This window comes from Apodemus sylvaticus, chromosome 23 (assembly GCF_947179515.1).
Source record: "Apodemus sylvaticus chromosome 23, mApoSyl1.1, whole genome shotgun sequence".
Classification (NCBI taxonomy): Eukaryota; Metazoa; Chordata; class Mammalia; order Rodentia; family Muridae; genus Apodemus; species Apodemus sylvaticus.
The window spans coordinates 38,970,659-38,987,198 of record NC_067494.1 but is presented as its reverse complement, the minus strand read 5'-3'; the positions used below and the strand labels follow the sequence as shown (position 1 = coordinate 38,987,198).

The 16,540-nt window shown below is 42.9% G+C and overlaps 1 long non-coding RNA gene across 1 annotated transcript in view; it reads left to right on the top strand.

Moving 5' to 3' along the window:
* Positions 1-16,540, top strand: part of LOC127673881 (uncharacterized) — a 44,000-nt gene that overhangs the window by 23,316 nt on the left and 4,144 nt on the right. Inside the window, exon 2 of the long non-coding RNA XR_007975245.1 lies at positions 6,401-6,614. This is a non-coding gene — a long non-coding RNA (uncharacterized LOC127673881). The remainder of the gene's footprint in view (positions 1-6,400; positions 6,615-16,540) is intronic.

Here is a 16,540-nt window from a genome sequence, read left to right as displayed (position 1 = left end):
TCTGTTACCCTATAGAGACCACCCATAAGTTCTGTGATTCTAGAGAACCCTGACTAATACACTTAGCAATGCCCCAAACTGTCTGAGCATCTGCGATTATCTGTGGCCACTGTGTGAGGGAATAAGGACACAACTCACCAAAGCAAGCGGGCCATAGCACCAGCTGTGTGCCACTGGGAACAAGCTCGGAAGGACAGAGGACGTGGGCACTGGAGGGGGAGATAGCTAGCTCTGCAAGCCAGGATGCGGAGGTGGATGAGATGAAATCTAGACTGGCTGCCAGGGCTTCTGACTTCCCACTTACTTTACATTCGTGGACTTTGCTTTTGTGAGGAAAGGAGGTCCACTTAAAGATGCTATGATATATATGACAGATATTGGCTAATCAACAAAAAAGAAAGGATGGAAGGAAGGAAGGAAGGGAGGGAGGGAGGGAGGGGGAGAGAGAGAGAGAGAGCGAGAGAGAGAGAGAGAGAGAGAGAGTGAGAGAGAGAGAGAGAGAGAGAGAGAGAGAGAGAGAGAGAGAGAGAGAGAGAAACTAAAGAAAGACACATTAAATACCACTGGCTGCAATCCTGAGTCCTTACAAGATGAGAGGCTCAAACTTCTGAGGTGAGGCCTGCAGTAGAAACTAGAAGAGCAGTAGTAAACACACAGCTCACAAAATTTCAAGGTCCTCTGATGAAAGACGCCTTGTTCTTATTTCAAATAAGAGTATCACACTCACAAAGGAAAAAGAAAAAAAGATCCCACGAGGGAGATAATAGGTCCACATTTACTGCATACTAAGCTGCTAGTCTTCCTCTCCACATATAGCTCAATGGCACGCATATTAAAACCAGATGAGTTATTTGCCTGTAACTATACATAAGTATAATTATCCATAACTATATATTGGGTATGTGTGACTTGATCGTGTGTACCTGTCATAATTATCCTGCCAGACGACATGAAACAGTTGTCATTGATGTCAGCGCCACATTGCAGAGACGGCACAGCTTAGGATTGAACTATATTATATTCATAGACCTTCTCACAACTCCTATTTAAGAAGCATCCAAACTGCATTTTATTCACAAAAATCACGGCTCCCAGCGAGTGAGGTTGGCTTGAGAGAGACAGACATCTCAGGCTTCCTTTTAGCCTGGCCTAGTCGTAAGAGAATACCCAGAGAGAGAATTTGTAATTGTTCTGGATAATGAGAAAAGTGTTAAGGAATATTTATTTAGTTTTTTTCATAAATATAGAATAAGTTCTTGCTTCCTTCACTGATGCTTTTGTAATAGCAATGTATTAAAATAGCCATCTCAATCCCAGGTCAAATATGCATCTCTGGTTTTGGTATGATTTCCCCACATCTTCACTGAGGACATAAAAATTTGGTCCACTCTGGGTGTGTGGTAGTCACCTTTAAACCCAGCACTCAGGAGGCTGGAGTTGGCAGAACTCCGTGAGTTCAAAGCCAGCCTGATCTACACAGAGAGTTCCAGGCTAGCCAGGAGCTACACAGTCAGACCCTGTCTCAGAATTAAAAAACAAAGAACTTGGCTTGACTTGATGCATGCTTACCTAGTTGGTGTGTCCCAATAGGAGGAGGGAATAACAAAATACAAAATCAAATTGAGGCTGAAAGATAAATAAATGTCAATAAAACACTTGCTCACGGACATGAGTTTTGATCTCTAGAATTCATACGAAAAAATCTGGGTGCAGTGGTCCGAGCTTGTGATGCCAGAACTGGTGAGGCAGAGGCAAGCAGATCCCTGGGGCTTGCTGGCTATTGAGTCTATTAGAAGAAAGACTTCGTTTCACAAAGGAAAGGTGTCTGGCTACTGAAAAACACTGAGGTTGATCACTAGCCTTCACATGCTACAAACACCAAACACACCAAATAAATCAATAAGACTAATTCTGAGTTAATGGCTTCCTGATCATGGAGGTGTGGTGTCCCCAACGTGCCATGCCCATCACCCTGGAAGGCACTAGACTGCCTTAAGTGTTACCATCCTGTCCAATACCATCCCTACCATGTTTCCTATGACAGTTGTTGTGCCCTGTGCTCAGTCTTCTGATTGTCTCATGTCACCATTGTTAGACATAATTATCTTATTACTGAGTAGCTGAGCATTCCTCATAGGCTAGTTGGCATACTGACTGTGTGTGTGTGTGTGTGTGTGTGAGTGAGCTGAGCTCCAAGGATCCTTCTCTTACCTTTGCCCTCTGCCCCAGTACTAGAGTTAAGGACATACACCCCCACACCTGACTTTTATGTGGGTGTTATGGGTCAGACTTAGGCCTTCATGCTTGCCTAGTAGGCACTGACTGAGCCTTCTCCTTAGCCACAGAATCTCTGTTTTCAGCCACACCATCCACAGACATACTTAGGGTCAAGCACAAGGATCCACTCAGCCAGGATTCCACCCCAGTCTCTGCTACAGATTTCCTCTGTAGTCTTAGATAAGATCTTTCTTGCTTCTCTACAGAGGAGGGCCTCTCTCCAAAATCTACCAACTATTGGGCCCATTTTCTACCCATTTTCTTGGGTCCATTGTTTAAATCAGTTTCAAGGTGGTTTTGTATATGATCAGGGATTATGGAAATATCTAATTATGCTAGATATTATATATTATATATAATAATAATATATTATAATATATTATCAATTAGATATTAGATATTATTTAGTTTCCAGATAAAGATAATTTATTTATATCTGTGGCTAAGTGTGTATATGTGTATGTATTATTTGTTTATATATGCATATATATATACATATATACACATTGATATAAGAATACATGCAGATTATGCACATATATACCTTGGTCACTTATGTTTATATACACAGCGCTATGCTCTTGCATCTGTGGATGTAAATTACCTAAAGAGCATCTAATTAGTACTTGGACCCGGTGCAACTTGAAGATGCCATTTCAACTTGCAAAGGAGATGCCCGTTGTGAAACAGATATCAACACAAACCGTTCAGAGGCTTTATATACTTACTGGGCATAAAAAGGAATCTTAATTTGATTTGTGAAATGACTGTCTCTGCAAAGTTCTAAGTAAATACAATCTTATTTAAAATGCACTGGGAGGAAAGACAAATGGCTAATTACCATATGAAAAATGCTCAAACTTATGAGTATCAAAGAAATGTAAATTAAATGAACACTGAGGGTTTTTTTTTTTTTTTTTTTTTTTGGTCTATCAAACTGGCAAGCTTAAAACATTACTGTGCTCAGGGTTTGTGAGGAGGAACATTTGTTGAGAGAATGCCTTGGCAGTAGATATGTGTTTGTATATGTATTTAAAATGTTTATATCCATTGTCTAAGTAATTCTACTTCTAGGAGTTTTTCCCGAGGAAATCTTAAAATATTTATCATGCAACATTATGTAGAGGAGATACGGATTTACAGCTCCATAATTGGGGAATTAGGGAAGTTATGGTACACGCATAGGATTTATTTATTTCATCTACACACCTCTGTAGAACCGTCTAGATTCAATATAGAATGTTCAATAATACAGCAAGACGTAACCTCATTACGTTAGTGTCACCACATCACAAACCAGAACTGAGGAGGCTGGGGAGTACTGCTTCAAACACAAACAGCCATGGTGACATCTGAGTTTCTGTTGCTTGTATATTCTTTTGTGGCTCTGACCTTTTCCCAGAATAAGCCTATTTGTAATAAGTTCAAATGCCTCAATTTAAAATTGCATTAGGATAGAAAAGAAGTCAAAGCAGGCAGCTACAGAAGTTCCCCTTTTGTTCCACATGGGAATTAGGAACAACTCTAGAGACAGGAGTTAGCATCGCACAGCCGTGCTAAAGTAAAGAGGTAAATCCATGTCCAGAGTTGGGGAAGTCCTGTGGCAGAGTGTGGGCTGAGCCTAAAGTTCTGGGCATGTGAGGTAGTGGTGCTGATGCTCTTGAAAGATAGGGCTGGGCCTGGCATCGAAAGCTGGGAGTGGAGCCTAGAACAGCCATGGGCCACACCCTGTGCTCTTCTTAAGCCAGTGACCTACGCTTACGACCCAAACTGAGAAGACTCCAGTAGACCGCATGGTCTTTCAGAAGCTAGTATGTTGTTTCTCTCTGGTAGAGAGGGAACACAGTGGGTGCCCACGTGGCAGAGTGGAAGCAGAGGTTCCCATGTAGTGGAGAGGGAAACCAGAGGGGTTAACATGGCAGAGAGAGGAAACAATGCTGACCTAATGGCTGGCCTGTAGACCACGTGTCTTGACTCAGAGTCGGGAACAAGAAAGACCGAAAGACCTTCAAAGGTGAGGCCATATTTCTGAGCTGCAGATCTTCCAAGAGCCAAGCTGAGGAGAGGAAGAATCCCCTTTTCCAGTTAGGAATGATTTTAGCCTCAAGAAATTGTGGCCTTGGCTACGCGTACACTTCGAATCTATCCTAAGAACAAGAGCACAGAAGGCTTGGTTTAGCAGTTCAGAGGTGCCAATAATGATATCTCTCTTGTCCTCTCTTCTGTGGAGTCTGCTGTTGGTTGGCTGCTGTAACTTTAAGTATCCCAAGCTCTGCATCTCCAGAAGCTGCCAAATATAATCTCCATTACATCTTGTAGTGTTGGCTGGGTCATGTCCTCCTGACTCCTTGGCTCAGGGAAGTGGGGAAATTGAAACTGTGGCGGAGGGGAGCAGACAGTCAAAACTGCCTTAGACCAGTCACCATCTATTGGCAGGACACAATGCTACTCTAGAACAACTGGGCTCTGTTCGTGAAGAAGTGTTGGAGTGACTTCAGATAGGCAAGGCCCAGACAGCATGGAACTCTCAGATAAAAATCAAAGAATTTATGTCTGGGAGCTATATAAGTTATGATGAATCCAAAATTTATTTTAAAATAAATATCTGACTACTTTAAATATGATACAGTGACAACTTACAAACTCAGATTTAGTAGGTAACCACACCAATAATAGATGGTTCTAGGTAAAAAGCCATCAGAAGTCTTGGAAATGGAAGTTTTAGTCTTCAAAGCAAAAAGTAAACCTTAAAATGAAACACTTAGCTGCAAGTCACTGAAAAAGTTGAAATGGAATGCCAAAGCTTTATCCTGTGGTGCCCAAGGAGAAGGAACAAGGTGATGCATAAAGAGAAATTTAGTCTGGTTTATTGTCACTGTGCCAAAATACTTGACATAAAAACCTTGAAAGAGTCAGGGTTTGTTTTGTACATAGTTTAAGAAAGACTGTCGTCCTTGACTTCACTAATTCTGGGTCCATGACACACCAGTGCTGTGGTTGGTCTGGGGCTGCTATGTATTTACATGTTAAATTCTGTACCCCAAGATCTGGTCACAACTTTTGTTGTGTAAACCTTGCTCCCCAATTTAAAGTTAATTGGTTAATAAAAGGCTAGATCCTGTGATTGGGCAGTATAAAGGAAAAAGTAGGAATTAAGAATCAAGTAAGGCACCAGGCAGTGGTGGTCCATGCCTGTAATCCCAGCACTCTAGGAGGCAGGGGCAGGCAGATTTCTGAGTTCGAGGCCAGCCTGGTCTACAGAGTGAGTTCCAGGGCTATACAGAGAAACCCTAACTCGAAAAAAAAACAAATCCAAGGGGAAAAACAAAAACAAAAACAAAAGCAAAACAAAAAACCCAAAAGAATCAAGTGAGGGGTCTCAGGAGAGACAAGGGGAGAAGGAGAGGAATGCCAAGAGAGAAGATGGACCACTAGCACATGACCAGGAGAAATGGACCCTGAAATGGACCCGAGCAATACTCAGACGGCAAGTATCAAGGGACATATGGCTGGGATGTAAGTGAGTATAGCTCCAAAACCTGCCTAATCTAGGCTTACAGCTTGCAAATAACACACCATGGTTTTGTGTATTTCATATGGGCTAGTTAGACTATATAATTCATTTACACCTTACACACCGGAGTGTCATAGTGTTGAGAACATGAGAGGGTGCTTGCTTCATGATGGATGGGAGGAACAGAGGTAGGAAGAGAAAGACCAGGTATAACCTTAAAGATAAGTACCCCAGGCATCTACTTCTTTCAGCTAGGCCCCGCCTCTTTCAGCGAGGCCCTGCCCCTTTCAGCTAGGCCCCCACCTCTTACAGCTAGGCCCCGCCTCTTCGTTTCTAGCACTCCTTCCCTGCCAGCTGGAGGGCAAGAGTTCAACACTTGAATGTGAACATTTCATATTCAAACCGCAGTAAGAGACAGGGGAGGTAAGTTGAAAAAATTATAAGTTAATATAATTAATAATTTTGAAAGCAAGGAGGAGGAGAGATAGGCAATAATTGAAAGACATGGTAGCTGAGACTTTTCTAGAATTAAATTTAGACGTGAATTTGTCCTGGCAGCCATTTTGTCAAACAGAACAAAGCCACAGTCACGCCTTGTGTCTATTTCAGCTCGACTGCTGAATAAATAACAAGAACGAAGAAGTAAAAGGCATCAGAGAGCAGCACTGGGTGAACAAGAGGACGAATCGCACGTGTACAGACAGCTGATTGTCCACCAGCAACACTGGATGCCAGACGATGATGGGATCAAGCCTCAGAGGCAGCGAGGAGAAATGGCACAGTGCAGCACTTCTACCCTAGGCGTAGCCACCTTCCAGAGTAGGTGGGTGTCATAGCCTCCTTTCTGTTGCTTGACAGATGCTGTCACCAAAAGCCACACTGGTTGGAAAGAAAGGGTTTATTTGACGTACACTCCCAGATTACAGTCCATAATTGAGGGGAGTCAGGGAAGAAACGTAGGCAGGAACTTGAAGCAGACACCACGGGAGAATGCTGGTTGTTGGCTGACTGGCAAGGTCATCCTTAGCTAATACTCTACCTAGCCCAGGACCACCTGCCCACAGAACGAGGCCCCTCCCCCGCCTCCATCGGACTGCCCCCTCCTCCATCGGACTGCCATCTGCATCAATTAACAAGTCAGTCAGTGCTCCACAGACATCTGCAGGCCCCTCTGATCTGGGAAATCTCCTCTCAGGCTCCTCCAGATGGTTTCAAGTTGACAATTAAGGCAACTAGCACAGAATACAGCACAAAAAAGAAAAGCATACAAAATCAAGCCATGCATTATGGGTTTTGTAACCAAGTAGCAAAGCTTAAACTATAAAAACAGAAGAGACCATAGGAGCAAGATTCTATGACTTTTAGGAATACATACATCGGCCGGGTGGTGGTGGCACACACCTTTAATCCCAGCACTTGGTAGGCAGAGGCAGAGGCATTTCTGAGTTTGAGGCCAGCCTGGTCTATAAAAATGAGTTCCAGGACAGCCAGGGCTACACAGAGAAATCCTATCTTGAAAAAAAACAAAAACAAAAACAAAAAAGAACCCACCCAAAGAACAACAAAAAAAACCCCAAAACAAAAAAACCCCAGAAATACATACATGTCTCTGACACAAAAAACTTGAGCCACATAATTCAAGTTATATTGAATTTTTTCACAATTGAAAATATTCACCCTCTAAAAAACACCATCAAATAAACATAAACCTACATATTGTGTAACAGAATATTGCTATGCATGTATCTGACAAAGGACTTTCATAGAAGATTTGCATAGAGTACCTACAACCCAGCAAGAAAAGACCAATGACTTAATGTCAAATAGACAAACTGTTTGAACACTTGAAAGAACAACAGGTAAGTGAGGATGACTGTTGTGATTGGCCGTCAGGGACACGAAAGGACAGCTGCAAAAAGAAACTAGTATTTATCTATTATTTTAAAAAGAAAAAGATTTGCCATGTGCAGTGGTACACAAATGTGACTTTTCACTGATGAAGGTGTCATAGGAGGCTCATGAGGGTAGCCTGGGCTACATAGCAAGACCTTCCTTGTCTAAAACCAACAACCTTTGCCAAAATATAAATAATTGGCAAGTTTGCTTCTGAATTTTCATAAGGCATGGAAATAGTAGCACTTTTAGAAATAGGTTCACTAGTTTTTAAAAAGTTAAGCACGTGCCTACTACTACAGTTTGGAATACCCTCGATGGGCTCATGCATTCGAACTCTCTGTCTCTGGTTGATGGGACTGTTTGTGAAGGCCATGGAACCTCTGGGGTGTGGGGTTCAGCTGGCTGACATAAGGTTGTTGGGTTAGAGAGCAGAGTTAACCATTTCTAGCCAGAGGTCTCTGCTTCTGGGCAAGCTACGATGTTGTAGGGAGCTGCCCCATGATTCCACAGCCAAGAACAGGAGCTACGTGGCCTCCTGAAGCAATGCCAGGCTCTCTCTGTCATGAAGCTGTCACCAGAGATGAACACTGCTTCTCAATTTGTTTCTCTAAGGTATTATCCCAGTAAGAAGAAGAGTACCTAATAATTCCCTTCATGCATGACACAGACAGTCCACAGACATTTATCCTAAAAGACAATTCACGTCCATGAGAATTGCAAAATCAGTTCATGGTGTCTTTAATTACAGTTGCCAGATTATCTACCAGCTGGTAAACAGGTAGGAAATACATGGATTTACCTCTTAAATATTATAAGTAAGCACTTGGGAGGCAGAGTCAGGTGGATTTCTGAGCTCGAGGCCAGCCTGGTCTACAGAGTGAGTTCCAGGACAGCCAGGGCTACACAGAGAAATCCTGTCTCGAGAAAACAAACAAACAAACAAACAAAAAACAAATCAGAAAAAATTTAAATGTGCAACACTTTGCCCAGTGTATTTTGAAAGAACTTAAAGGAATAACTTTTTAAACAGAGAATGTTGTGGCTAACAAAGAACTTTCTAAATTCAAACAAATTCCATTTATGAAAGTGTGGATTTTTCTAGATCTATGGGATCTAGAATTACTCAACAATAAAAGAACATGGAGAGTGTAGTCCCGGCTGTCCTAGAACTCACTCTGTAGACCAGGTTGTCCCCAAACTCACAGAGATCCAGCTGCCTTTGCCTTCCGAGTGCTGGGATTGAAATTCAACACTTTATTATAACCAGAGCAGCAGCAGCAACAACAATAACAAGTTACTATTATTACTACTACTAGTAGTACTATTACTACATGTTTTGAAAATGTCTTAGTTTGTTTCATGTTGCTATAACTTGGTAATTATACCGAAAAATTTTTTTTTCATGTTTCTAGAAGCTGGGAAATCCAAAATAGAGAGGTCACATCAAACGAGGGGGTGGCTTCTTAACATGCTATATTCTGAAAGGCACCACAGGACAAGAGGCCTTAGATGTGGGGATGATGGGGGTGGGGAGGAGATCAAGAGCAAGAACACAAGTGACTGAGCTTGTGAGTACTTGAGAGACAGGAAGTACACACAGGGCCCAGACTTCTGTATGACAAAGTCACTCTTGCCATAGGACATTGACACCGATTTGTGAGTATGGCTAGAGACCTCGCTCCCTGATCACCTCTTTAAGGTCCCATGCTACTGATGCTGCTGTATCGCAGCGTACAGCCAGCAGGTGAGTGCTGGAGACACACTGGCATCACAGCTGGCATCCCATAGATCCGAGTGATCTCTATGGAACACAAGCAAATATTGTCTCCTAATGTAACAAAACAACATATATTTTAAATCACTAAGAAGCCAAATGCACAAAGAAAAAGCATTGGCATAAAGGTCTCTCATAGATCTAGAAAATCTACACTTTTGTAAGTGAAACTGGTTTGAATTGAGAAATTTTTTTGTTAGTCATAGTACTCTCTGTTTAAAATGCTATTCCTACTGGGCAGTGGTGGCACATGCCTTTAATCCCAGCACTTGGGAGGCAGAGGCAGGTGGATTTCGGAGTTTGAGACCAGCCTAGGCTACAGAGTGAGTTCCAGGATAGCCAGCGCTATACAGAGAAACCCTGTCTTGGAAAACAAACAAACAAACAAACTAACTAACTAACTAACTAACTAACTAACTAACTAACTAACTAACTAAAAAAGAGCTATTCCTTTAAGTCTTTCAAAATATATTGGACAAAATGTTGCCCAATTAAATGTCTGAGAAGTATAAAAGATAACTAGAATACTGAAATGCAAAATAACAGGGTTCTAACTGCAAAGACTTCTCTTGTTCGTGTATTCTTGAAATAAAAATTTATCAAATCTCAGTATTATTTTCAGATATATGTGACTTAGCGACTTAGGTAGATGGACTAAAATCTGTGTTTACTGAGTAACTTTCATTTGCTATACCTTGTACCTGACAGACTTAAGGCATAGGAAACTGAAAGTCTATAGGAACAGTCTGCTTCCCCAAGAACTCTGCCCTGCTCTGACAGATGTCTACCACATCATTTCATGCAGAGGTGGAATGAATCCTGTTCCCTGCTTTTGTGTCTTTACTTGGCATATAACTAGGACGCACATGGACTAGTGTGGTGGAAGACTGCTTTTTTCAAGCTATTCTCCTAAGCCTCAATTGTCGTAGCATCCTTTTGTCTTAGGGAAACTAGGGAGGGGGGAAAACCAAACAGCGTTCTATCATGCCCGTACACACAGCATCTCATTCCGGAACATTTATGAGTACATGCACCCTACCTTCCTGGATAAGCAACGGTTTTCCTTGCAGCAGTCTATAATGAAACACTACCATAAATCATGAGCAGCCAGCCTACACCCAAGGGGAAACAAAACAAAACAAAATAACACAACCCACTCTTCCCTCATAGGAGAAGTTCTGTCCTGTTACTCTGAACAGACGGTTAGAACCAGGAAGGAACCAAGAGACAAAAATGTTTTTATCACCACCAGTCTGCCATTTTCTCTATAAGTTGGCAATAAACACACCTAAATTCCTTCATTATGGGTGTGATGGATTATAACAGCTACCCTGAAGGTCCATTACATAAAATCACTTGAGTAGAGATTCAGACCATTTGAAAATTTCCCATTAATTACCACAAAGTCAGGAACAACGACGCCAGAGAGGATCTGCCTATCTTTTGCTTGTGAAGACAGACGTTTAAAAATGCGGAATCTGGCCTGCTGGAGCAGCGTGACTCATTAGTTATCTACAGTGTTTTCATTTTTTAACTGCAGCGGGATGAGAACTGAGTTTTGGCAGATGATGATTAAGCCTACGAAGCGGCTGCCGGGTCTGTAGTGACAATGCCCTAAGTCACACCGAGGTTTTGAACTGTCTGCCTAGATTCTGAGACATTCCCAGGTTCTTCGCACCCTGGGCACTCTCAGCGTGCTGAGTATTGTCAAAGAGGAAGATGTGTGGGTTCCTGCCTGGAAGGTGTGGGGAGATACCCCACCCCTCCCTAATTTATGAAATATCTAAAATCAAAATCCAGTAATAGTAGACAGCAGATCTTCACTGATGGCAAGCTGATGAGCGATCTTTCTGCAGGGCAGCTGATTTCTTCTCTGTGAACCAGCCAGTCCCTCCCTAGCACAGCAGACACCAGACAAAGCAGTGCTGTTTCTCGTACCCAGTTGTAAGATGGATTGCTTCCGGGTTGGCTGCCCACCATGCTCCCAGCTCTGGCTTAGTTTTAGTTACTGAAGAGTGCCTCTCTTCCTCAACAGCTTCTGAGTACTGTCAGGATAGTGCTTGCTTGCTGCTTCCAAGAATCCACCCATTGTGTTTGGCTCAGTAACCCATACGAGCTGAGTGGCCCTGACTTCACGGTTATCAAACACATGCGCATGCGCAGGACAAGTCAAGGCAGGATACTGAAAATCCCCATGAGTCTGATAGCTGGCTTACTATTTCCTTCCTGCACAACAGCCAGCTAGAACAGTAGGGCTCGCCCATAGCCATCACCCCAACCCCCTCCTTAGTTCTGTTTTCCTTGCTTATTTTCCTCTGATGTAGGGCTTTTTTTTTTTTTTTTTTTTTGGTTTGGTTTGGTTTGGTTTTTTTGGATTCATTAGGGCCCCAGATTTGCCCCGAAGTTTTTGCCCAGAAGACCTCCATTCACATTGCTTTCTAGTCTGGCTTGTTGAAATTCTACTCATTGCCCAGGATCTATTTTCAACGTCAGCTGGACAGTTTACGGAGATGTTCTGTCCTCCAAATGTTTGTGACCTTGCCTTCTTGTGCGTCTTAGAAGCTCCATCCGATATAGCTCGGCTCTTTGTAACTTTCCGCACTGACCCTCGATGGACGGTGCCTCTCACTGGGCATCAGTTGTGGATCCTGTGGTGTGTTCCCCCTCACCCACGATTCCCCAACATTAATCAGCTCACAATTTTGTGCATAGTCTGTCTCTGGTTACTCAGATCCAGAGGACCCTTGTGTCACTGTCTCCGGATGTCACCAAAGGCCTTGGCTTGGTGCCAGCCCATTTACAAGTCATACACTGGATATTTGGTAGGAATTTTTTGATAAGGAAGTTTATATCCTGCCCGGCGGTGGTGGCGCTCGCCTGTAATCCCAGCACTCTGGGAGGCAGAGGCAGGTGGATTTCTGAGTTCGAGGCCAGCCTGGTCTACAGAGTGAGTTCCAGGACAGCCAGAGCTACACAGAGAAACCCTGTCTTGAAAAAACCAAATCCAACCCCCTCCCCCCTAAAAAAAAAAGGTAGTTTATATCCTTCAACGTAATGAATAGTTGCTTTGATCAGGAACCCACCCCCATGACACCCCTTTCAATTCTTCTTATTTTTACATTGCGAAGGCTAATTTTATGTGCCAAGTTGACCAGGCTGATTGATGTCCAATAGCTGCTACGACATCATTTGCATTCCTTGCCAGTGAGGATGTCTTCAGAAGAGTTTGGTATTTGGGTTCATGAAGGGCTGGCAGGCATTACTACAATTGTCCAGGCCAGAATAGAACTAAGAGGCGGAGAAAGGCGTAGTGGCTATTCCTGGTTGTCAATATCTGGAATGAACTAGGATCTTGGCTTGGAGATCTTGAGGATAGGGGCTATGAATCCCAGAAGATTAAGAGTGGGAGATCTCTGAGTTCAAGGTCATCTGGGACAAAGCAAGTCCCAGATCCAGGCATGGTGGCACACACACCTTTAATCTGGGCCACACCTGCTGGAGACCTACATAGGATGTTGGAAGAAGGAAGATTCACTCTCTCTCTTCTTCACCTGGAGACCTATGTAAGGACATTGGAAGAAGGAAGATACTCTCTCTCTTCTTTGCCTGTTTGCCTTATGGGACTGAGCAACTGCTAGATCCTTGCAATTCTATTCACAGCTGCTGCTGACCATTGTTGGGGAGTTGGACTACAGACTGTAAGTCATCGACAAATTCCCTTACTGTATAGAGACTACCCATAAGTTCTGTGACTCTAGACAACCCTGACTAATATAGAAGGTCTAGTTATTTCTTTTTTTTCCTTTTTTAAAAATTATTTTCTATATTCTTTGTTTACATTCCAAATGATTTTCCCTTTCCCGGTTCCCTCCTCCCCATAAGTCCCATAAGCCCTCTTCCCTCTGTCTGTTCCCCAATCACCCCCCCTCCCACTTCTCTGTCCTGGCAATCCCCTACAAAGCTGTATCAAGCCTTTCCAGGTTCAGGGCCCTCTCCTTCCTTCTTCTTGGGAATGATTTGATATGTGAGTTGTGTCTTGGGTATTCTGAGCTTCTGGGCTAATATCCACTTATCAGTGACTGCATTCCAAGTGTGTTCTTTGGTGAATGAGTTACCTCACTTAGGATGAGATGGAATACCCATCTTTTCCCCATTGGACTGGAAGGCAGGTGACTAGCCTGTAGGTTCTCAGGATGTAGGATTCAGCCTGAATCACACAATTGCCCTTCCCCAGCCGGCAGGGGGGCATCTTGTGGTTTGTATTCTCAAGAACAACTTCTCTTCCTAAACCTCCTCTCATATACATAAGTTCTAACTATATTAACTATATACATAATTATATACATAGTTAAAATGTATGAACCTTTGACTCAAGCTTTCTGGAAAGCAACGGTTAATACAAATAGTAAGCTTCGTCAATTTTCATCTTAAAACCTTTTTCCTTCTCCTTTCTTTTCTCTACTGTTTTGCTTTGTCTCTTTGGAGATTTCTTTGTCCTTTATCTGTCAGCTTTCTATTAACTTTTTGTTTCTTCAATTGTCATTTTATTGACTGATTTTCTTGTTTTTTTATGCCGTGGCAAAAGAACGTGGAACTCACCATCTTAATCCTTTCTAAGGTGTAAACTCAGTGCCCTGTGTCCTTGCTACTCACTCTGTTTCCAGAACCTTCCAGCATCCTGGAAGCCGTGACTGCCGGTAGCTCTGGCTAGACAGCTGCTGCTCCTTATCTGTGTGAACACGCTCACGGTTACATCATGGTGGACAGTGGGGACAGTGGGCAGTGTGTCCTGAGCCTGCTTTACTTTGAATCCCGTCATGGTTTCAAGATTCTTGTTGTACCAGGTATTACAAATTAAAACATTTCAACATTAACAATTAATTAACTAACAAATAATTAGCAATTAATTAGTTAACAATTGACTGTGTGTGTGTGTATTTGTGCACAGGTGTATGCATTTATGTTCATGCATGTGCCATGATGTGTAGTCTGTTTTCTCCTTCTACCACATGGTTCCTGGGGGGTCTATCTAACTCAGGTCATCAGATTCAAGGGCCTTTACTTGCTGAGCCATCTCACCCTCCATCACTCTTTTTAGGGCTGTATAATATTCCATTGGATGCATACATACCACATTTTGAATTACTACTCATTTATTGGTGGATTCATGGGCCTCTCCCATCTGTTGGCTATTATGGACAAAGATAGGATGGATACCAGCATGTAAATATCTGTTTGAATCCTGTTGCCAGTTCATTGCGGTAGATACCAAGAATGGAATCTACAGTTTATGAGGTAATGCTGTGATTAAGTTTTAAAGACATACTGAATTGCTTTACACACAGTGGCAGAATCGTTTTGCATTCTCACCGTCAAAGCTGGAGAGTTATCTATTCTACATCTCCTCACTAAGCTTCTTACTTTCAAATAGTGGCTCTTTTAGTATGTACAAAGTTACAGCTTGGGGCTATGGCTGTGTTGACTGAGCCTGTTTAATTAAATTATAATTAAATATATAAATTATATAATTAAATTATATAATTTACTATTATAAATATATATATGTATATATTGAATCCTACTTTTAGCACATTATGTATAGCCCAGTATGGTTTAGGGCTGTTCTTATTTTGTTTGCCTGCGGTAGTATATTCTTCAGGCTTCCCATTACCCTGACAGGCCTTTTCCACTCTTGGGTCCATGCACCTTTGAAATACATGGCAGTAATGATTGGGAAGGCCAGGGAGGTGTGGCAGAGGCCAAAACCAAGATACAGCCTAGATGGAGGAAGTCACAGGGGAGAGTTTCACAGAGAACAAAGGCCAGGATCCCCTCTGGGGACTCCTCAGGATAAGCACTTTTCTAGTGAACACCAGAGATCTCCCACAGAGCCACATGTGAAGTGTTAACTATAGGAAAACATTACTCCCTATTCAGAGATTCTGATTGGCTCACTGGTCTGGGGAGGCCTGGCATGGATGACCTCACTGCTGCTAACCTACCCTGAGATTGGAAAAACTGGGTTGTAATGTCCTGGTCCTGAGGGCATGGAGTAAGAGCCTGAGGTCTGTCTGATAGGGGTCATCAAATCCTCTATTCCGGTGGAGTTTAGGGTATGCCCGACTAATACCATGCCAACTACCCAGACTGCTTTTCAGCCAATGACTGTCCTGGAGTCAGGGAAGAAAAGTCATTCATTCTGTGTCCTGAGTGAGGTTCTCATCTATACCCTAGCTCAGCCCATGAGCTCCCCACTCCATGAGCCCCCTCTTTCTATAATTCTGACACCCTGGCTCCTCTAGTTTCTGGGTACTTTGGTGTTGACTTTAGGAGAGAAGGCCAGAAGCTCCTGTTCACTTGCCATTTGGTGAAACAGAGTCTGAAATAGTGGGAGTGCTGAGAGGTGGCAAGACTGCAGATTCCTTAAAAGGCTCGCAAAAGTCTGCAGCAAGTCTTGAATCCACGGGCTAGAAGGGCCCATGCTGTTTAAGGAGGAAGATGAGGCTCTGCTCCTCAAGTCACCATGCTCATCACCCCAGGGAGAAGTTCCAGGTTGACAAACTTGACCGGGGCAGCTAGGAAGACAGAAAAGGAAACGGTCTAATGTAGAGGTTGGAGACCAAAATAAACAGGAGGCAGTGCGTATGGTGGGAAAGTACTGCAAGAAGAAACTTCTGGAAATACATTATTCAAATACTCAGAGATACTGCATCCAAAGCTTAAGAATCCATTCATTTGGCCTTTGAAGAGCGGAAGAGATCATCCAGGCAAGAAAATTCCCTTGGAAGTGAAAACCATGACAACAGACAGTAACTTCAAAAGAACTGGGGTGGGGGTGGGGCCGAGGGTTCCTCAGTGGTTAAGAGTGCTTGTTGCTTTTGTGGGGGACCTGAGTTCAGTTCCCAGCACCCACATTGGCAGCTCATTATCACCTGGAATCTGGCTCCAGGGGGTCCAGTGCCTCTTCTGGCATCTGAGGGCACTGTGACTTACATGCCCACACAGGGATACCCACAAATACATATAATTAAGACGTAAGATAAATCTTAAAATGAAGAGGCTAAATAGTTAATTTTATT